Source organism: Myodes glareolus, chromosome 1 (assembly GCF_982192425.1).
Source record: "Myodes glareolus chromosome 1, mMyoGla1.1, whole genome shotgun sequence".
NCBI lineage: Eukaryota > Metazoa > Chordata > Mammalia > Rodentia > Cricetidae > Myodes > Myodes glareolus.
In genome coordinates this window covers 115093531-115117716 of record NC_142026.1, presented here as the reverse complement: position 1 = coordinate 115117716, position 24186 = coordinate 115093531, and positions in this window count along the sequence as shown.

Here is a 24186-nt window from a genome sequence, read left to right as displayed (position 1 = left end):
TCCTTCTGTGTTATCTGTAGCATGCACTGCTTACAGGAGCCAAACGCTGCTTAGTGAAACATTCGTTACAAAAATTATTTTCAGTTGTTTTTATGTTTCCTGTCTTTTTTTTCCTTCTAACTCTAGCTCCGTAAGGTTTAAATGCGTCTCCATTGCCATTTTCAACAAAACGCAAGGTTGAAAGACAATAATTTTGTATCAAAATGGTCAAAGCACCGTTCTTTGGTCAAGGTGTCTTGACCTAGATTCTTTTCTTAGATTCTCAGCCACTTCTGCAAATAAATGTTTTGTTGAGGAGGTCAGGGGAGAGTTGTTGCCAGATCCTTGGAACATCATGTTTTTTTTAACTTAAGCTGTGGAGCAAGCCTGTTCACTGTGTCTTTGACAGGAAGTGGACATATTCAGATCTTTGTGTCATTTCTCGCTTGTTAAAAGAAAGAACTATTGTGCTGATAATATTTACTTGCCAGTTTAAAAAAAAACAAGGAAAAAGTAAGTCAAGATTTCTTTGCTGTTTTTTGTTTTTCTTACTAAGAAATTTTCTGATACCTGTAAGCCTGTAAACTTCAGATCGGCAGCTCCGACCTGGACCCTGAATCACCACTGACTGGATGCTGTAAATGTGCCCCATCTGTTAACTACACAGACTGCAAGCAGAGGGGTCCCACAATAGCTCATCGAGTGACTTTTAAATATCCCTCATGCAAGAAGGAGGAGCTTGTTTTTTTTCCCTGTGACACTATGGTGTCTAATCTACCCTCTTTATTAGCTTCTATTACCTTCATTTCTCCTTTGTTTAGTTTTTGACCGTACCCCAGTAACATGTTAGGACGAAGTTATGCATGTCAGTGTTGGTAGAGGGTGGCTCTCTGATATTGTCTCTGGTATTGAGAGGAGTTATGGAAGGCTGTGAAATGAGTTTAAAAATACTTAAGAATTAAAGGAAAATACTATTAAGTCAAATACATTATTTTGCAAGGAGTGAGTTTAAAAAGCAAAAGGGTTTGAGCTAAGCCCTTTTCGTAAAGGGGTTTATCATCTCATTTTAACTTGCAGTTATTCGGCAAACACAACTATAAACAGCAATTTGCAATCATGAGTCTCAAATCTGAAGTATCTTACTGGATGCAAAGCTATAAACAGCCACAGCTGTTTCCTCGGACACCTTGACTTAGGTGTCCCCAAATGATCAGCCAAATGGCTTTTAAAGAGTGAAGGCAGGAGAAAAATTATCTTGATTTTTATATAGTTGGGCACCATTATGACTGGATTTTGTAGGCTTCATATTTTACTAGTGAAAACTGTGAAGGGGTCATCCCTTGGTACCACTCTCTTCAGCTTAGAGCTATTTCTCCAACAGAAGGAGCTATAAGTATCATCACTTGAGTTTGACAAGGTGGGTTGTCATCAGCCTAGAATACAGACGATGCAAATGTCTATAAGAGGGAGTGACACTTGCGTGTCCATCCACACTAGGAGACAGTCTTTGTCATAAACTGTCTCATCACCCAGGCCAGCTCTGGGGAAGCAGGAATGGCAGGGAAATGAGAGCTCTTTCCAAGAACTTGTCCTGGTAGTGCTGCATCAAGGAATAAGATCCATTTTGAGAAACAAATGGCAGCCACTTGGGCCTTTGGTTTTGAGGCAGTAGGTTGATGTTAGTTACCGGTTTTAAGTCACCATAGGTGCTTTGAAAAGCTAATGACATTTAACTTTAGAAACTGAGCAAGTGATCGTCTAATATCATCTAATATTTGCCATCTGAGGCAATGGTAGCAGCCAGTTGGAGTGTTTGGTGATTTATGCTTAGAAACCCATGGTTTAATAAGGAAACATATCTGCACATACACACGAGTACAGAATGTTCCACTATTCTCATCCCAATGGATCCTTGAGGTATTTACATTTTCTGCTGTTTGAGTTTAAGGGATGAAGTCATTTGTCCCATAGGAAAAATAGCTTGAGTGCAGCCTCCAAAGTTGGAGGAAGAGAAAGCCAGGCCCTAGTTAATGCCTCCCTGCAGCTCCTTGCGATGGCCACTCTAGTCAATCCCGACACCCTTCTGTTCAATCCCCAAGGTAGAATGGTTGAAGCATTGTTCTCTCAGTCTAGAAAATACCATTAGAGTCATCCTAATCTTTTTCTAAAATGTCTAATTTCTCTTTTACAATTATTATTGTATTGTGAAATAAAATTTAGGAAAAACTCCACTTTCCACCAACTAGAAGCCCTTTTAACCTGAACTTTTTATATTACTATCAGCTTGAGATAGTAATTTCTGAGTTGCAGAAAACAGAGCATTTCCTGACAATTATTAATGTGATTGAGTTTGTTAGAAGGATACAAATTAGTTGTATGAAGTTTGGGGAAAACTTTGCTTCCTTAGGCAAAAACAAGCCCTACAACATCATCTTGGACTTACTGCTCCTGGTTTCTGGGAGTCTCACATCTGCAGCAAAGGTTATCTAAATGGCTCTGGGTCTTTGGCAAGCACAACCCAAGTGGGCAGGTCTGTTGACCACACATTGGTCATGTACCTATGCTCTAACAGGCTAGTAAGAAGGATATTTAACATCCAGAACCACAAAATGTTAGACCCTAATGATGGACATTTTCCTACTGTGGTGGTTTGAATAGGAATACCTCCCCTTAGGCACCTATATTTAAATGCTTGTTCATGAGGGAAATGGCTCTACTTGATAGGGATTAGGAGGTGTGACCTTGTTGGGGCAAGTGTGACCTTGTTAGAGGAAGTGTGTCACTGGGGGTAGGCTTTGGGGCTTCTGATGGTCAAGCCAAGCACAGTGTCTCTCTTCCTGCTGCCTGTAGATCCAGATGTAGAGCTCTTACCTTCTCTAGAACCATGTCTACCTGCATTTTGCCATGATACCCACCATTCTGATAATGAACTAAACCTCTGAAGATGTAGGCCAAGCCCAATGAAATGATTTCCTTTATAAGAATTGCTATAAGTCAATCCCAGTTAAATGTTTTCCTTTATAAAGTTGCTATGGTCTTTGGGTCTCTTCACAGCAATAGAACAGTGACAAAGACATGTATATTATCTGACTTACATGTGTCAATAACTCTCTTATTTGTAATTTACTCATGATAATCATAAAGATGAAAATCTGGGCCACAAGAAAATTAGTTACTACCTGTAATGATTAGATCCAGATTGAAGGACCAGTCTAAACAACAAAGTGATCTCATTCTATGCTTAATATAATTCTAGTATTTGCTGTGTCTGTGTGCATTTTTGTTTTAAATAATTATCTAAATGTGGTACATTTAGTAGCAATCTTAGCCATAGCATAGGTTTAATGGAAATATCCATTTCCTCAAATGAACACTGGCCACAGCACATGGATCTTTATGAAGATGTTAGTGAGTATTCTATTTTATAGATTAAATCATACCTTCTTCAAGATAAAATATCACTTGTCTAAAGGTTTCAAAGGAATAACATACTCCTAGCTCAGAACAGAAAATTTGTGGCTTAATACTATTTCAAAGGGCTCAGTTTTACCTCTTTGTAGAACACAGCACATGACTGACCCCCTGTGGCCTTATTTTCAAGGGGCCCATTTTCCACTTTAAGCCAGCCTTGCAGCATCTGCGACAGAGGTCTGTAGTGAGATCTGGATGTGTCATAATTGGAAAACTAGACATCATGATTGCATATTGAAACAATGAACTAGTAATTTTAAAACTTACAGGCTTGGCCTTAGTGATTTGCACAAGTCTTTATCCATAGGATAATATATATGCAGAAATATGTATGTATGTATGTATGTACGCATGCATATGTATACATATTACAATTCATTACTCATCTACTATGTTTGGAACATTTGACAGACACTTCACTTATGACTCATTTGATCATTGTAATAACTGTATTGTCACCATAATTTGATAGGTGAGAAATGAAAGTCAAAGATTAGTAAATTTAGTTCACTAAAGAAAATTTTGGAAGAAGAATTAAAATCTTCTCCCCTTCCCTGATCCATTCATTTCTAGCACATCCCATGAAGTCTTCCAGGATTAGTCTTTAAATATTTATTTGTGTTTAGTTTATGTCTGTGAGTGTTTGCTTTCCTGTATGTTTGTGCACCACATTCATGCCTGATGCTTTCAGAGCCAGAAGAGTGCATCATATGCCTTAGAACTTGAATTAGAGATGATCATGAGCTACAATGTGGGTTATGGGAGCAAAATACAGTCCTCTACAAGAGCAGCAAGTGTTCCATACCACTAATACATCGCTCCAGTCTGCCAGAACCACTTTTAACACAGAAGCATCAATCACCTCCTTAAGACCCAATCCTTAGCATATATTTCTTTATGTTATTTTTAATTTTTATTTGACTTTATTCTATGTGCATTGGTGTTTTGCCATTGGTGTCTGGTCCCCTGGAACTGGGATTACATGTGAGCTGTCATGTGATGTGGGTGCTGGGAATTGAACCAAGGACCTCTGAAAGAGCAGCTGGCTCTCTTGACCACTGAGCATCTCTCCAGCCCCTCTTTATGTTATTTTTATATGTATAAAACACTGGGTATTGGTGAGGTAGGGGGAGTATAAACTTGCAAATATTAAACAAAAAAAGTCTTTCTGGGAACAGTATTTGTAGTTATGGTGGAAAAGAAGAAAGGTGATAGTTTGCAACATGCTAAGAACACCTCAATGTGCTATGTGTTCTAACTAGCTAAATCTAAACTCCTCACCTCTGTGCTTTGTAAAGATTCTACATTTCCATAAGAGAGAAAACTGAGACACTGATAAATTACATAAGTTGCTTCTGTGGATTGAATTATATCTTACCAAGATTCATGTAATGAAATCCTAAGTCCCAGTACCTCAGGACATATCTTTTCTTTGATAAGAAGTTATTGCAAATGTCGTTAGTTAAGATCAGGTGTCTTGGTTAGGGTTTCTATTGCTGTGAATAGACACCGTGACCATGATAACTCATAAAGAGAAACATTGAATGGGGGCTAGCTTACAGTTCAGAGGTTTAGTCTATCAACATCACGACATCACGGCAGGACATGGCAGTGTGGAGGCAGGCATGGTGCTAGAGAAGCACCTGAGGGTGCTGGAGAGGTCAATGAACAACTAACATTTTAAGAGAGTAAGAGAACAGGTTTTTGTTTTGTTTTTGTTTTTGTTTTTGTTTTATTGTTTGTCGGTTGGTTTTTCAAGACAATGTTTCTCTGCAACTTTAGAGCCTGTCCTGGAACTAGTTCTTGTAGATCAGGTTGGCCTCAAACTCACAGAGATTCACCTGCCTCTGCCTTCTGAGTGCTGGAATTAAAGGCTTGTACTATCACCATCCAGTCCGAGAACAGTCTTTTTATAAGTACACATTTTCTAAAACAACAAATGACTTATTTGAACATCCTGTTTATTTTCTGCATCAATAGTCTCCAGGATCTTGGCTTCCAGACAATGCTTTGGTTTCCCTACAGCGCACAAGGCCACCAGAACATCTCTAACTGGGATACAAGTTTTCAGGGCATCATCATGAAAGCCATGTTTTCATTTTCAGTGAGTCCCTACTTTTGATGAGTGTAGAGAGGCAGAAAAAGATGGGACTCGTTTATTTCTCCTTTCAGCAAAGTGTCACCCCAAGTCTCCCTGCGCACACTTCAGATACTGTTGGAAGATAATAATGCCTTCCATTCATGTGGCACACTTCCATTAGTGAAGCACCTCCCCCTTTATTATTCTGCCTCATCATTCGCTAGCTAGCAAGGCAGGTGACATTAATCACTCCTTATTGATGAGCAGGGTCAGACACCCCAAGACTGACTTGCCTTTAATCCCCATTAGCTGAAGGCATATGGTCTAAGATCCTCAACGGATTCTAAAATCACAAATAGTACCAAACTTCATGTATAAATGATACTCTTTTCCTAACAGCATACTTACAAATATAGTTTAATGTATAAGCTGGGCACATAAAAAGATGAGAAATAATTATTAATAATAAAAGTAGAGCAATTATAGCAACATAATATGTTATATGAATCTCTACCCACCCCCTGCCTTCTTTCTCTCTCTCCTCTCAATTATCCTGCCTCATTCTCTTTTCAACCTGCTACCTCAAGGAAGCATTTTACAGCACCTCCTTGGAATATCAAATTGCCAGCATCGCTACTGTTGATTTATGCCCACTGTCAACAAAAACAAAGGCACTGAGATGCGACAGTGGTCAACCTCATAACCAAAGTGACTTGAAGGCGGGTGGCGCATACTAAGTTGGCATATTAAACAAAGGGGTGGTTTCATCACAGGTAGGACAGAACAGAATGATGTGTAATTTCATTGTGCTACTCAGAACAGTATGCAATTTAAGGCTTAAAATGGCTCAGTTTTTGGAACTTTCCATTTAATCTCATCAAACTAGGACTAAGTAAAAGTCTGAAAAGCAAAGGTGAGGATGGGAGGCTGGTAACGCAAAGGGCAGAATGAAAATGGGCAGTCGGTTTCCCTGATTCAAAGACAACACAGTGCTATCTTCAGGCAGGGTCTAGATGTGTTCTAGTGGACAGAATTAGCAGCCCATACAGAAAGAGCAGACTTTAATATTAAGGGATAGTAAGCACGTGCTGTACGCTGCTATGACTACTTCAATTATGAACGCTTACTGGAAATTTGTGTGGACTTACACATTTAATTCTCACAGCAACTCATAACCTAGCTATTCTTATTCCTCTCCTCTACAAGCGACATCCATCTCTTTGTACCCTTGGCTTCATCTTCTAAGAAAACGTATCAGTATCGTGTCAAAGCTGTTTTCTGTGAAATTAGAAAAACCAAAATCTCTTTCTTATTAGGATGTAAGTGCATCAGCTCTGATAATGAGCAACTTCAGACATCAAATGACAGACATCCAGCGATGCGCTGTTACCACACAAGCAGCTGCTGCAGAAGAAAAAGGCTTCATTTATAGACTGTGTTGATTTCCATAATGTAAATATTTCCATCTCTATCCCACGCTTTCGTCTTGTTATCACTAAGCCTGGAGTTGGGTGGTGACATGTGCAATTGACTATTGCACATTCTGGTCTAGGAACATGTACAACCTGTTTTTAAGTTGTTATTCTTCATATTCATCAGGAAAACTGAACTGCTTTTTTCAAACAATGTTTTTTAAAATGTGTAAATCTTTTTAGTTACTGTAAGAATTTCCAAATGTTCTTCTGGGTTAGCTACATGAATAGTCCCTGAGGGGAGGAAAGTATGAACTTGAAACCTCTAGGAAATGCTCACAATGCAAGTATGTTAGACTTTTTGGACCAATAGAATTCTTTGGTTTTTGCAATTTTTTAAAAATATGAAAATTGTTCTTAGGGCGCTGGAGAGATGGCCCAACAGTTACGCTTGTGTGTTGTTCTTGTAAAGGACCCAGGTCTGGTTCCTAGCACCCACATCAGGCAGATCACAATTGCAAGTAAAAGAGAACCCATTGCCATTTTCTGGCCAGCAAGAACACCTGCAGGAATATGGGCCACATAAACTCATGTAGAGACAAAAATACATACATAAGTACCAAATAAATACACGGATCTTTTTAAAAAATCACTCTCAGGTCATAAGCTGTTCAAAAACATCTTGATTTGACCACAGACTGCAATCTGCTAACCTTTGCTCAAATCCTTGAGAAGACTCGTCAGGGAGAGAAATGAGATGAGCCGTGTGGTCCAGTGTTGCTAATCTTACCTGGTGTTGGGTGTCACTATTCCCAGGAAGACCTCCGCAAACAACTACTAACCCTTAAATAAGGAACTGTAGAAAGGAGCTGCAGGCAGGCCTTCTTTTCATCCTGCCCGGCTCCCGCACAGCTAGCTTAGCCCCAGAAATAATAACACACAAGTTGTATTCATTTAAATACTGCCTGACCCATTATCTCTAGAGAGTTAGTTACTGACTAACTCTCATATCTTGATATTAACCCATTTCTAATAATCTTGTGGTAGCACCACGAGGTAGTGGCTTACCGGAAAAGATTCAGCTTGTCTGACCTGGTGGCTGGCTCCATGGCGTCTGCCTCATTGCCCTCTTCCCAGCATTCTATTCTGTTTACTCTGCCTACCTAATTTTCTGTCCTATCAAAGGGCCAAGGCAGTCTCTTTATTGACCAATGAAAATAACACAATAGACAGATAACCCTCCTCCATCATTTCCCCTTTTTCTGTTTAAACAAAAAAGAAAGGCTTTCATTTTAACATAGTAAAATTACACATAACAAAACAGTTATCAAGCAAGAATTACAGTCACAATATTTATAACTAAATCTTTATCATAATAATGGAAAACTATAACTACGACTATCCATTCTTTAACTCCATCAAAGACTCCAGAAGGATATATTACCTAAGTATACAAGAAGTAAGCAACTTCCAAAACTCTAGAAATGACAGAGACATCTCGCTGCCTGGACAGTCACCCAAAGTTCCTCTGTATCGTTGGGGCACCCATCTTCAGCCTTCAGGCCCATAATATCCAGAGACATTTTCATGAAGCAGGAAATTTCAAAGGCAATTCAATCACTATCTGCTGTGTCCTGCAGAATGTCTCGCAGACGCTTTCATGAATCAGGAACTCCGAAATATCATCTCACCTTTAGGCAAGTTCAGCAGTCCTCTCTCTGCAGGTTCTCTGTGTCCAGTTTATATAACAGTCCAGGCAAGAGCAGTTTCTTGCCCAAATGGCTAACCAACTCCATAAGGAGCCTCTTCGATGCCCATCTTCCTCTTGAAGTAGATTGGTACTGCCAGGAGCAGACGTGTCTCATTGTCATGAAAATTCCTAAGTTATTAAAACATTAAATGCCATGTTCTGTAGTCTTTGAAAGATATGAATGTCTATCTGAAATATATCTACGCACTTCTAGAAAATCAGACTAACATTACTACAAGCTTTACTATTATCGATGATTATCCATTAACAACTTATATTTTCTAATTATACATTACATTTTTAAAATGAACTACACAATCACAATACATCAGTCAAGATCAGAAATATATATACATATAACAAAATTGACCTTAAAATCCATACCAATGAAATTATTCATATCTATATCATATCCCCCTTTAAATGTAAAAGAACATTTATAAACAATATTTGGGAATATGGACGTAGTTATTTCTCTCCAAACTTCTTCCTGCTGTATAGGGGCGCAGTTAATCAGGTCTTTCATGGTATAACCTGTCTGCCAGGTTCATCTCAGTCGGCAGTTGAGTGAAGAAATTTTTTGAGGGTGTTCACAGCAACCTTTCAGGAGGGCGTGGTCTATCATACCATATTGGGATAGAAGCAATCCACAGGGTCTCATCCTCTGTGAAAACAAAAGAAGAACCTCCTTTCCAAAGTATCATATCCTTAGATCCAAATTCAGAAGTCAAGGTATTTTCAACAGATCTATCTTGGATTAGTTCAGCAGCATTTATAAACAAATATCTTTTAGCAGCTGTTGCTCCTTCCTCAGCATTCAAACAATTCAAAGAGAGCATAATAGCATACAGTATCAAGATTCTCTGTGTATTTTCCATCTTTATGCAGCTTTATTTTTAACCTCTATTTCTTTTATTTTTTCTTTTACTTTTTGACACAGGTTCTCTGTATATCTTTGTCCTGGAATAACTCTGTAGACCAGGCTGTCCTTGAACTCACAGAGATCTGTCTGTCTCTGCTCCCCAGTGCTGGGATTAAAGGCGTGTGCTACCACACCTTGAACTCAGAGATCCTTCTGTCTCTACCTCCCAGGCATTGGGATTAAAGGTGTGTACCCCCACACATAACTACTCTCTTTTGACTTTAAGAACTTTAACTTTTATCCTGCATTTATTTGTAACACACTATAAACCATTTAGAGGGGTTTTTTGTCTTTGAATCTCTCTTTACTGTATATCTCTCCTTTTTTCTGACCACATGAGCCTAAAACCGTGGCTTTGACGGCTGGATCTAGGCCATTTCTTAGCTTTTCAGCCTCATGGTAGAGGTACTGCTGAAGCCATTTTTATTGCCACAACTCTGTGGCATTTCAAGGTCCCTGCTAGCAAGCAAGCTGCAGCATTCTGCTCACAGACCACACTCAGTCGAACTGCCTGCCTGAAACAGTCAGAGATTGCCCTGGCAGGGCAGCCCAGATAGATGGCATTTTAAAACAGCGCAGCTTTTTTTTTTTTTTTTCTGCTACGGCTGAAAACCGAAAAGCATGCGTTCAGCTTTTCATCAATACCATTTAAGTGTTTCACGGCAGGACCTCTCAATGAGCTACAAAGTTTTGCAGCTAAAGCTGAGTCAGGAAACCTCTCTTAAATGAAAGAATTGCTTGCCTCTAGCAAGCAGAGCAGACCTGAGAAATTGCTGCCACCAAGAAAACATGCTTCACTCTATTCTTTCCCAAACTTTTCAAGTTTTCTGTGGATTCAGTTATCCACGTTGGCGCCATCTGTAGTGATGGGTTGCAGTGACTGCCCAAAGTAAGGATAACACCAATTGACAAACCAATGAGCTCATTGGGGTTATTTACAAAAGTATGGGGGAGGGATTACTTCAAACAGCAGAAATGACTCAAAGACAGCTGCATCACCAAGTCCACTTGGTGTCTGCTCAATGCAAGCAGGAAATTTAGAGATCACTGCACAGATGTAGGCAGCTCAAGAGGTTAGAGTAGTGGTTCTCAACCAGTGAGTTGCAACTCCTTTGGGGCTGGCTGCATATCAGATATACTACATATCAGATATTTATACTATGATCTATAGCAGTAACAGAATAATTGTGTGGTTGGGGGTAACCCCAGCATGAGAAACCATACTAAAGGGTCACATCATTAGGAAAGTTGAGAACTACTAGGTTAGATGATGTGGGATTTCCCTCTGTATGCTGTGAATACCATTGGTTAATAAAGAAACTGTCTTGGCCTGTGATAGGGCAAAAGAGTAGAGCTAGAGGGAGGAAAAACTCTACTGAATGCTGGGAGAAGGGAGGCGGAATCAGAGAGATGCAATGTAGGCGCCAGAGGGGAAAGATGTGAGCTGCCTTACTGGTAGGCCTCGAGCCTCAAGGTAAAATACAAACTAATGGAAATGAGTTAATTTAAGATATGAGTTAGCCAGAAATACACTTAAGCTATTGGCCAATAGTTTCTGTGTGGTTTTGTCAGTTCTGGGCAGCCAGGAACGAAGAAGTGGCCTCATGCAACAGTTAGAGAATGTTCCCTCCAGACAGCTTGTCTTGTCTGAGCGTGTATCTTAGCAGTTCTTACTGCTTAAATATGCTTTGGAAAGGATAGTCTAGCAAATCTGATCAGTTTGGGGGACTTCCTGAAGCAATTAAGTTGCTTACTTCCTGTACATGAAAGACCTTCCCTACGAGATGGAATATTTCCCCTCCTCTTAGAACAGCCTGTGCCTTAACAAACTTACTTCCAAGATACAAAGGTTAAACTAGGGGAAGTTTCTGCACAACACTTATTTTCAGTTGATATTGACTGGTCATAGTTTTCTAGTTCTTGTTTCCTTGATTTGGGGGTTGCAATAACCTTTACGGAAGCTCCTTGTAAAGTCTATTGCAGCAATCAATGTTTCTCCTTTTATAGCATTATTCAGAATTGCCCATGAACTATTGCAACTATAATCTGTTTTAATAAAACTTCTATCCAAACCGAAAGGTAATGTATCTTTAAATGCTTGGATGTCCAGCAGCAGAAGGGAACCACAGAAAGCTCAGGGCATTGTTCTAAGATCCCTGTTTCCATTACTTTTCTGCTACTGTGCTAAAACACCATGACCAAGACATCTTATAAAAAAGGATGTTTACTGGGGCCAAAAGATAAAAGAAGAGGTCTCTGCATGTAACTTTTCCTGATCTTTTGTTTTCATTTTGACTTCTCCCCCCCCCCCGCCTCTCTCTCTCTCTCTCTCTCTCTCTCTCTCTCTCTCTCTCTCTCTCAGGTGGGTGAAGAGTCTGGCACTCTTGCCTGATGTCTCAAAGAATTAACAATGGAATTAATTGATTCTGTATATTCTCTGCTTATATTTCCTTGATCTGCTTTGATTTTTATTATTTCTCTGTGTCCCCGGGCGTTGGGTTAAAATCATTCTTGATTTTTGTAATTTTTGAGTTATATCTTTTGGCCATGATATTTTATTGTAGGCACTTTGAGCTAGAATTCTCCATCATATGACAGCTTTTAATGTGTTCAGGAATTTTTGGTTCATTTTTTGTGTTTGCATTTTTATTCCATTCCAGGATGATCTCTCTCTCTCTTGTTCTCTCTCTCTCTCTCTCTCTCTCCCATTCATCATTCAGTAACAAATTCTTTAATCTTCATAAGTTTTCATTTACTAGAGAGGTCTTTTTCTTTTTGCTGATAATATAAGTTTCCTTTTGCATTGTCATTATATGGAATACATTGAGTTAAATCAATCTTTTGAATTAATAAATATTTGTGATTTTTGTCCCAGAAATAAAAAAGAATGTTTAATGTGCCTTATGGTTTCAGAGAGTTAGAGTCAGTGATGGCAGAGTGAAGGAACAGAGTTCGCATATTGATCCACAACCACCACCCAGGAGGCGCACGCGCGTGCACGTACACACGCATGCACAAGTGCACACACACACACACACACACACACACACACATTCACTGGGAATGATGCAAGAAAAATCTGCTCCTAGTGACATAATCCCCCCCCACAAAAAACACACCTCTCTATCCTTCTCAAATAGTTCTACCATCTGGGGACCAAGTTTTCTAATGTAACTCACGAGGTAGACCAGGCTGGCCTTCAACTCAGAGAAAGCCTCCTGCCTCTGCCTCCCAAATGGTATTAAAGGGCATGTGTGATACCATACCCAGGCTGTATTTCGAAATGAAAAAGATCCCCTACTAACAAAGGAAGCTATTTTCCTGGCTCAGTGGACAGAGTAGAAAGGAAAGCAATACTCGCTATGTGCAACATCTATCAATCCATACTGTTAAATGGATATCTGGCTTCCTTTACTCCTCAAAACTCAACATAATTATAATTAAAGTTATGTTCTACTGATAAACATATTTTTATTTTTTAAAATGTATTTTATATATTCTGTGTATGAATGTTTTCTTACATATATGTGTGTACATTATGTGTAATCCTGGTACCCTCAAAGATCAGAAGAATGTGTCGGATATCCTGGAACTAGAGTTACAGTTATAGGTGGATAGTTTTGAGCCACCATACAGTTGTTGGGAATTGAAGTCAAGCTCTCTACAAGAACAAGTGCTCTTAGATGCGGAACCAAAAATCTTGGTTTGATAGAAAAAAAAGTGTGTGCGTGCATGTGTGTGTGTGTGTGTGTGTGTGTGTGTGCGCGCGCGCGCGCGCAAGAAATCCCACTTCAAGAAATCCACCCTGAGAATTAAAGAAGAGATAATGTACCATGATCTGGTGATCTGGGATGGTCTAAGTTCTCTTCCCTTTCATTATTATTTGATGTTCAGACAAGGCCTAGCTACCTAAAAATGCTTTATAATAATTTGTTAATCTGATATGCTGCATGGCCAAGGGTTTTAGAGCACTCACAAAGACCAATTACCTTAGAGCCTAGAAAAGGCAGAGACTCAATCCATGATTCATTAAACTAGTGTTGAAGAAATTGCCCAGCTCCGGGTGGGAACTGAGCAGCCCTGCTGTGGGAACGCCCACCCCAGATCCAGAAGAACTGAACCTAAAGGAAAAGGACTTACATTTCTTTATAAAAGTATTATGATTGAAAGCGATTTAATGGCATTAAAAAGTGGTTTTATGGGGTTAGAAAGATGGCTCAGTATTTAAGAATGACTGCTGCCCTTTCATAGGACCCAAATATGAGTCTCAACACCCATGAGGAGTAGTTTGTAACTCCAGTGCCAAAGGATTTAGCACCTTCCACTGACCTCTTTGGGTACATGCACATAGATGTCATATCCACAGAGATAAAGATATGTAAATAAAAATAAGAACATCTTTAAAAATGGTTTTGGTTTTCATTTTAAATTCTATTGTACCAGTTGGAGCCTATTAACTCCACAGCCTCAGAAATCTTTTCTCTCCCCTCTGGCACATGAACTTGGACCCTCCTTTTTTAAACCAAAACCTCCATCAATCTGAAATACATCTCCAGCTCCTAAAAATGTTTGCTCTCACTATTTAGCCAGCAAGCTAAAGGGTGACGATGAAAGTAGATTTGTGAGCCTAGTTTCCCAAAAGAATGTAACAAATGAAAATCTTTAGATACCACTGTAAGAAAGAAAAATAGATACTTTTAACATCTATCATGAATTATGACAAAGAAGCAGGCTAGGAATTCCAAAGTGCGTTAGCACCTGAGAAGACATGATAAAATCCCCTCAAGCAAAGCAGCAAGGGCCAGCAGGAAAGTGGTATTGATATGGACAGAAAGAAATCTTGGTAGGCCAATTCAGACTGGTCCATGTGGTTATATAGAGTTATGAAATCATACAGCATTCTGTCATGCTCTACTTTTATTCATTTCTAGAGAAACTACCTCTATACCAGGGCATTCATCCCCTGAAAAAGGAGAATGGAAATGATACAGCAATTTACTGTATCAGTAAATTACTGTATACAGGGATTTTGCACAGCAATTTCAGAAGACCAAAAGAATGAAATAATTCAAAGAGTTCTATCATTACATAACTAATCCAGAAAGAACCAGTAATGAATTTATTGCCAAATATGTGCAAAAACTTCCCTTAGGCACTGGGAATGTAGATTGGTTAGTTACATGTTTACTCAGCATGCAACAAGCCCCCCATCCCACCCACAAAATCTGGCCATAGTGGTGCATGCCTGTAATCCCAGCACTAGGTAGTTGGAGATAGGAGGATCGGATCCAAGGTCATTCTTGGCTGCATAGTGAATTTGAAGCCAGCTGGGGCTAGAGACATTCAGAAGAGGCCATCTCTGCCATGCTATTGTGAAATCACAGTAGCTGACAGCTCTCAATGACTTTGTCTTTGTGAATTTACCCGTCAGTGACTGATGGTAACATCTTAATATCCGATCACTATTTTCTCTGCCATCCTAAGTAGCATTTTTTTGCTGTCCTACCTTGATATGCAAGAGAATAAACTTGTTTACCAAGTGGTCTGTGTTTCCCAAAATCTCTTTCCAAGAAATACCAATTCTAGGCACTTCTATAAAAAAGGAGATTTAGTCTCAAATCTAAGCAAGCTGCTTTGGTTCTTGCCATGGTGAGTCACACTGGGCTGGATTTTAAATCTTCTGAGTGGTGTGGAGGTAAAGAAATTCATTTGTTTATAGATTTGGAAGGGTTTTGTTTATATGTAACATTTGTTAACATACCATGGAATTAGGGTTTCCAAAGACCTTCTACAAATAAACTCCAGGAAGAGAAATCAGTTGAAAGTTCATAGCTAAATATACCAACATGCAAAGACTTAGTACACAAAAAAACAGTGCAAAGCCTCTCAAAACTTTATGCTGACAAATATCCTCGTTTGCTTCACTGTTGCTGTAGTAAGAACACTGACCAAAGACAATGTGGAGAAGAAAAGGTTTATTTCATCTTATAGGTCAGATACAGTCCATTATGAAGGTCAACGAAGGTAGGAACATGGAGGCATGAGCTGACAGAGAAACCACGGAAGAATGATACTTGCTGGCTTGCTCCCATGGTTTGCCCAGTCTGCTCTCTTACAGAACCCAAGACCAGAAGTGACACTGGGATCTATGTGGTGCCCTCTCATCTCAATCATTGAACAAGAAAAGTGCCCCTACAGACCAATCTGATGGAGGCGAATTTCCAGCTGAGGTTCTTGAATGAAATGGCAACATGACAAGTCCGAGTGTTAATCCCAAAATTTTGAGGAGAAAGATCACCGACCCAAATCACCATGGTCAAATAAATTAAAGCAGGCAGTTGATTAAAGCAAGCTTTTTATTAACGTACACAGGCTGCTCCCTCCTAAAGCAGGATTTAAGAGGTCAGAATTGGATATAAGGAAGACAAGGTTTCTATTGCTTAGGAGTAGGGGGTTCCAAACAGGGACCTTGGTGGACAAAACAGGCAGGGCTATAGTAGAAGAACATAAGCTAACAAGTAAAGTCCTAATGACTTCCTGAAACAAAGACAGAGTTGCAAGCTGGTTATAAGAATGTAGTCTTAGGAACAGGTGGTCATAACAAGGCACGGTTGCTGTTTTCTGGAACAAGCAACACAAAATCATTTGTAGTTAAGGTTACAGGTAGTACATAGCCCAATCCTTGAGAACTAAAGGTTTGATTTTAAAATAAAACAGAAATGAACCGAGTTTGTCTTTATTATAAGATGGCTTTCAAACCCGGGGTGGAGGCGCACTGGTTCATCACAAGGTATGGTTGAGGAGGAGGATTTCACTGTAAATACGAGGGAAAGTATAGCCAGATGCCTCTGGAAGAGCCTAGAGAAGAGAGAAAACATAGTAGACTAAGCACAACCAGCAGACTGAACTAGGCCATGGTGGTGCAGGAGGCAGGAGAGGAAGAGGAGAGAGAGTGGGGACCAGGAGAGAACCAAGAGGAAGCCCAGAAATAAAAGAAAGGACCAAGACAGCACATGGCTAAAATGGCAGGGTTATATAGGAATCAGAAGCTGGAGAAGGGAAGGCCCTGAACTGGAGAAGGTTAGGGGCAGAATGAGAAGAACCAAGAAGAGCCAGGATGCCAGCACAGGACTCTGTAACAGGCACTTGCTGAGAAAGTCTAGAAGCCAGCATCCAGGTTGGTATGCTAATAGGCTCCCCAGTTACCTGTTCATTCTGAATTTCTTTTGACTTCAGTTTGTGTCAATTTTACAAAAGCTAACCAGCACAATTTCATATTAAGATACTTGGGGTATATTAAAATATTTTTTTAATTTTTAAAAATCCATAACTATATGTAAAAGCCAAACTTCAGAATGGCAGAATCACTTGACTCAATACTGTGCACCAATCCATTCACTGTTTCACAGCCCTGTCCCAGAAGAGTAATGCCTTTCTCCTCCCCTGAGGCCTAGCTGAAGTTATCCATTGAGCCCCTTAGTTAGTGTTGATTGTCAACCTGGAAGGATTCAGAGTTACCTAGGAGACAGCAAACCATTGAGGAGGGATTATTCAGATTAAAATAGCCTTTGGGTTAACTGGCCCTGAGGGTTATTTTGGTTAGGTTAATGGAGCTGGGAAGACTCACCTTAATAGTGGCCTGCAGCCTTCCTTGGGTTTAAATCCTGGGCTGCATGAAAAGGAGAAAGTTAGCTAAGCTTGGGCATCCTTCATCCTCTGCTCCCTAATTGTGGATGTGACTAGCCGCCTCAAACTCTGTTGTCAGGACTATCGCAATGAACCAGACCCAGAAACTGCAAACCAAATATTCTCCTTTAGATTGTTTTATCATAACAGCCTGGGAACAAATGAGACACCCACTAAGACAGGATGGTTTAAAAGGTGTTTTTGACGTTCTTTAACCCTAAGTGAAAATTGGAACTCTGACCTAACAAGTTAGCAGCAAGTGAAAAATACATATATGTGAATAAGACAAAGTATAAGGGTGGGTCTAGGATAAATAGAATAAAAACATAAGAGGTAATTTAAAAATATACATTAGTGTGTGGTGTGTATATTGGTTGGAGAACTATATCAAAGTTATCATAACTATAATTATTTTCCCATAACATTGTATTTATTCCAACACCAATAGGCAATTGTTGAAAATAGCCAGTCATGGATAGGAGAGAAAAGAGAGAGAGGAAAGGGAGGTGTGAAGATTCAAGGGAAAAGGTTATTGTTATAATTATAATTATGTGGGCCTGCCCTGTCACCTGGGTACCCTGTCCCTTTAAGAGACAAGCTCCACCGACTCCCATCTCCCTGTTCCCCAGAGGCGAGCAGGTGGCAGGTCTTCTCTCTCTCTCTCTCTCTCTCTCTCTCTCTCTCTCTCTCTCTCTCTCTCTTCCTCTCTCCTCTCTGTCCAGCTCTTCTGAAGAGGCAGCTCCCTGTCTCCTTTCTTCCCCCCTCCTCTTCCCTCCCTCTCTCTGTCCTCTCTCTCTCCCCCACCATAGCCCCTACCCTCCCATTCCCTCCAATACCCACTAAATAAACTCTCCAAACCCAAGTTCTCTCTGCATAGCTTATCAGTCTATCTCCCAGGTCTCCCACCTGCCACCGGCCCTGCCACAGGCTGCAGTAACAGCAATGAAGGGAGGAGAAGGAGAAAAGGGGTGGGGAGATAGCTGAATTCTTTTTTTGTTTTTGTTTCTCCAACAAGGGTGAAACTGTGAAAATGATTTTATTTAAGGACATCCTGATACAAACTGACTTTCTCCAATTCCCATCCTTATTTTCCTGTCGTCTGGGAGTCATCTGTCACAGGCTCACAGCGTTGCAGTCCCAAGTTTCTGAGTAAAATTGCTGTGTCCTGTTGAGGCGTGTCTTCTCATGAGGCCGAGTCCTGTGTCTTCTTGTTCACTCCTCTATCCCTGACACTAGCGTCTGGCCAGCATTTAATAGTTGCCTATAAAATTTTGACAAAGAAAAGAAAAAATTAATTTTTGGCTTTGGCATTATCACAGATTTATACTCTTTAGCCTTGCCTTTCGGGACACAAGGCTTAAGGTTATAATCTGTGTCCACGAGACAGGATTAACCCAATATATGTCACCCAATCCCAATGTTATTTTCATATTCTCTGCAGTCCAATCTCTCTTTCAAGTAGTATACTCTTTTTTGAGAGAGAAAAATGTGTAGCTCTTACACTAAGTAAAACCCATCTAAATTTTATACCTGCAGAGTCATGTGGTCAAGGGAAGTTAAAATGTGTTATTTACATGCAGCTATCAGGTTGAGATCTGACCATCAGGGAAGAGGCCCTATAATGGGAATTTTTTCATTTTGCCTTCCAGTGCCCCTTTCCTCTGCCTATAAAACCACAAACCCTTACCAGGTGATCTAATGGAGTTGTTTTATATACCCAGCACCTGACATGATTTTAAATCTGGAAACTGAAACGAAGCAGAGGCCATGACAAGACACCAGACTGCAAACATCTCAGTGTGGATAACCTCCTGGCAGGCACCGAGACCATTCATGGTGTTCACAGAGCAAGGTGAACACGAAGGACGCCCCAATCAGGAGGAAGCCAACAAAGTCAGTGCATCTTTTATTATTATGCTGGGAGGGTGTCCCGAAATAGTGCTGCTTCAACAGAATGGAAGAGGGTTCAGGTACTGTCGTATTTCTTTTCTGATCCTAGATTGGAGCAGAGCCATTACATTGGATTGTAATTCCTGCAGCTAAGCAGATGGGTAAGCAGTACAGCAGGAATGATAATAATCCACACGAAGTGTTCCTAAGACATGAGTTAGTGCTTTCGGGCCCATAAAGCTTGCAGTTTTATGGAGATGAAGCATATTATAGACCCACGTGCAGGCACATACTTATCAAATGACCTCAGCCGAATCAACAGCTCAGATCATTTGTACTTCTTAACCTTCTGGAATGAACCTGGGAGATGCAGCCCCAAATCCATTTCTTCTGTGCAAGGATTCAAATCAGATATAGAGAAATGTGTTCCTATGCTTCAGATTCCTTACTCTAAAATAAACATGAGAAACTGATAATATTGTGCTGCTATTAGCAAGTGATTATAAACTGCAGTCATGGCCTGTGCCCCTACAGCTCCAGGTGGCTGCCACAGGTAATTCTCAGAGAGAAGGGAAGAGTTGGTAGACAAGCTCACCACAGAAAATTTCTGCCAAAAAAAGAAGAAAGGAGAAATAAAGAAAGAAAGAAAGAAAGAAAGAAAGAAAGAAAGAAAGAAAGAAAGAGAAAGAGGGTGAGAAGGAAGGAAAGAAAGGAAAGGAAAGAAAGAAAGAAGGGAGAAAAGAAGGAAATAGAAGGGAAGGAAAAGAAAGGAAAGGAAAGGGAAGGAAAGGGAAGGGGAGGGGAGGGGAGGGGAGGGGAGGGGAGGGGAGGAGAGGAGAGGAGAGGAGAGGAGAGGAGAGGAGAGGAAAGGAAAGGAAAGGAAAGGAAAGGAAAGGAAAGGAAAGGAAAGGAAAGGAAAGGAAAGGAAAGGAAAGGAAAGGAAAGGAAGCCAGGCGTTGGTGGTGCATGCCTGTAATCCCAGCACCGAGGAGTCAGAGGCAGGTAGAACTCTGAGTTCAAAACCAGCCTAGTCTACAGATGGAGTTCTAGGACACCCAAGGCTATGTAGAAAAAAACATCTTAAAAAGAAGAAGAGGAAAAAGAGGAAGAAGAAGAAGAAGAAGAAGAAGAAGAAGAAGAAGAAGAAGAAGAAGAAGAAGAAGAAGAAGAAGAAGAAGAAGAAGAAGAAGAAGAAGAAGAAGAAGAAGGTCTGATTAATTTGGGTACAAGACAGGGCTTAGCTCAAAGAAGCTAGGTGTGAATTGTGACTCAAACAGTATTTGTATCAATCATGTAGACCTGATACTCTATGGAAATAACAGATATAGCTACTTATAAGGAGAGATCAAACGCAGCCCCTGGCAGGCCCATTCGTTTGGGCCTTTGGTGAGTCACACCCATCAAAACAGAAGCAGCCTTTAGAGCAACTGCTCAAATATCAAACCAGGAAGTTTACAGAGGCTGAGAAGCCTCAGCCCGCAGTCCCACTTGGAGAGCCTGCCTCCAGTGACCTAAGACCTCCAACTAGGCCCTATCTGCCAAAGACTTCTAACCACCCCCAATGATGCCACTCTAGAGACCAAGCCTTTACAAATGGATGTTTCAGTGGACACACATCCAAACTCCAGCAACAGTTAAGGGCATCAAGAAGTTCTTTAACCTTCCACCCTCAGAGTCCTTATCCTCAAATTGTGGAAAACACTACCTGCCCGCTGCCTAGCATGACTTTGGAACTACCCATATGAAGCACCAAGCACCACACAGCCGACAAACACCATTTACTTTTCTTGGTTAATAATAATCCTGTAGCAGAGGCCATCTTCCCACTTTCAAAGCTGCTTAACATGGAGTTTCTTGACCTGTCTGACGAAACACATGACATGAACATGAATCATCTTTCACTCATTAGAAAGCTGAAGTTTATCCTGGACCCCAGGCTCCTCTACCCATAGTCCTGTGCTGACCCTAGACCCCAGGCTCCTCTACCCATAGTCCTGTGCTGACCCTAGACCCCAGGCTCCTCTACCCATAGTCCTGTGCTGACCCTAGACCCCAGGCTCCTCTACCCATAGTCCTGTGCTGACCCTAGACCCCAGGCTCCTCTACCCATAGTCCTGTGCTGATCCTAGACCCCAGGCTCCTCTACCCATAGTCCTGTGCTGGCCCTAGACCCCAATCTCTTCTACCTGTAGCCCTCCCTGTACTGATCCCAGTAGTCTGAATCATAGGAGGAAATAACTCAAAACAGTGAGCAGATTCTAAGTCAAAAATGTAATACCCAGTTTCTCAAGATGACTTGTAGTTAAAGAGACACAGAATATTATAGTAACCTAGGTGGCATCATTCCTGGGTGCACCGCAGAACTGGGAAATTTATTTACAGGAAACTACAAATAAATACCTTGTTAAGAATTATAGATCACATGATATAAGGGCTAGTGGATTTAGAAGAACCAAAAATTATTCATTTAAAAATTCATTTTTTGTTTAAATTTTATTTTATTTTAAATGTATGTGTGTGTGCTAATTTATGTGCATAGGAATGCAGGTGCCCCCCAGAGGTCAGAAAAGGGTATAGGATTCTTGGGAGCTGGAGTTGTAGCCGGAAGTGTACCCTGGTACACTTAAATGGTATAGAAATACCATTTAAAGCATAGTAAAGTGGAGGCTGAAGGGAGGACTCAGTGCTTAAGAGCCCTGGTTGCACTTCCTAGAGATCCTGAGTTTGATTCCCAGCAATGCAAGGTGTCTCACAATCATCTATAGTAGTGGGATCTGATACTCTCTTATGGAATAAAGGCATAAACTCATTTACATAAAATAAACTAACCTTTTTTTTAAAAAAAAAAGCATAGTAAAAATAATTCATGGTGTGATTAAGTACTACTAGGAAAATGTGTTTCTTAGTTTTTAATCTAGTTTTTATTTCCCTGCAACATGCATATATATATATATATATATATATATATATATATATATATATATATATATATATTGTGTCACTTCTGGGAAAAAGAAATTGTTAGAACATTTAAAAAATATTTTTTCGAGCTGGGCAGCGTGGTGCACGTCTTTAAGCCCAGCACTCGGGAGGCAGAGGCAGGTGGACCTCTGTGAGTTCAAGGCCAGTCTGATCTACAAGAGCTAGTTCCAGGACAGGCTCCAAAGTTACAGAGAAACCCTGTCTCGAAAAACAAAAGCAAAACAAAACAAAAAATCTTTTTAGAAATGAAAACCTGGGGCAATGCGATAAGATGAAAGATTTCAACACATTTCAGAAGAGGTCAAGAATGACAACAGATGTGTTTGGGAAGAAGACAAGCTTAAGACACACAACACCTGTGTGTACTGGTGGGTTTTCCTTTCCTGCTGGGTGAAGATGTCTACAACTAGGAAAGCAGAAATTGTCAGTAAACCAAGATTATATCTGAGAACAGAAGGTCAACAGGGTGACTAATAGGGCTACCGGGTCATGCTTAACAGAAATAAAGAGTACAACAGTCATTATTTTGAGGCCTCACCGTATGGCGGGAGGTCTGGCTGGGTGACTGAAGTGAACACTCAGGGCACCACCACCACCCCACACCCCCAGGCCACTTTGGACTGAACCTTCTTGTTTCCCGGGGCCACTTTCTTGACAGTTTCTGGATGCATCATTCCAAGGCTCTGCCTTTGACTGAAAGGAGCTGCCCCCACCCAGAGCTGTGTTCTCACTGACTGGGGGGTGCCAGGTCATCCCCTCAGCCTCTGGCATCAGTTGGAACACTTCCGAAGGACCCATCCTGCCCCAGATCCAACACCTGCCGTGGAATTGGTCCTAACTTCTGCCAGGCGTCACCGTCCAGTCTTCCTACTAAAGGGCCTTCCTTGTCCTGTTGCAGGTCCTGCCTGCAGGGCCCTTACCAGTTAGCTGTATAAGCCCGTAAGTCTCCATGTTAGAACTGTTTCAGAGGAAGACACCTGGCTTCAGAAGTGGTCCTGCAGGTAATGTTTAGTGGAATTCTACAGATAAGATTATTTGCTGGCCAGTTGGCAATGAAGACCACCCCCCTCTCCCACGCAAAGAGGGGACATGAGAAGTGAGGACAGCAGGCTCCAGGGATCACGCATCAAACTCCTCTAGCCGTGGGACAGTGTTGGGTCCAGGGGGGTTCCGCAAAGGTGGGGACAGACTACCAAAGTTTAATAAACCAGAAGCAAGCTTTATTCCAGAAGCCAGAATCCAAGAAAAAACAAAAAAGTAAAATAAAAAATCTCCATGGGGCAACAAAAGCTTATCAGCTAGCTGAGACCACAGCCAGAGATGGTTTGTGTAAGGCTGTGGCAGAGGCGGGTTTCTGAACCCATCTTTTTATAGTAGGGACACCAAGCATTAGGTCTGAACGAAGGAATTTTTACAATCTCAAGGTAAAACTCGATACAGATTGCCTTATTTTGCAATCTCCATTAACAAGAGTTTTCAGTTAAACTAGTGTTTGCTCTTAATCTTCTTCCCTGGTACTTTTAGGTGATGTTTACTGAAGCCCTGTGGTCCCCCCTTTGATACTGCCAGTTTCATATAACAAGGATAAGGCGTAACCCAGAGGTCATATATCTGTTTGCTAAAAGTTGACTCAGCTCAAATCCATAGGCTAGCTCTCAGTTTGCAGAGAGACGCTTTGACCGAGTAACCCACTGTTGATATTAATACTCAAACTGCTGAGAGAGTTGCTGACAGTCTGTTCTCATTCTCCTAGGCTTACAACTTTATATTTCTTTATTTCTACATTCCTATTTCCGGAATCTACATTTGTATCTTCTTATTCTTGAACTCTTCAATAGCAACAAAAAGGGACGTGCTGCTGGGGGCAAGTGTCATGGGCACTAGGATCATAAGAACTGTAGAATGGGGGAAACCTGGTTAACTCGAGGCTCTGGCTTCACTGTAGAAATAGAGTTCAAACTGATACTTGAGTGCGCATGTGGCAGAGAGGAAGTGAGAGAGAGGTTACAAAAGA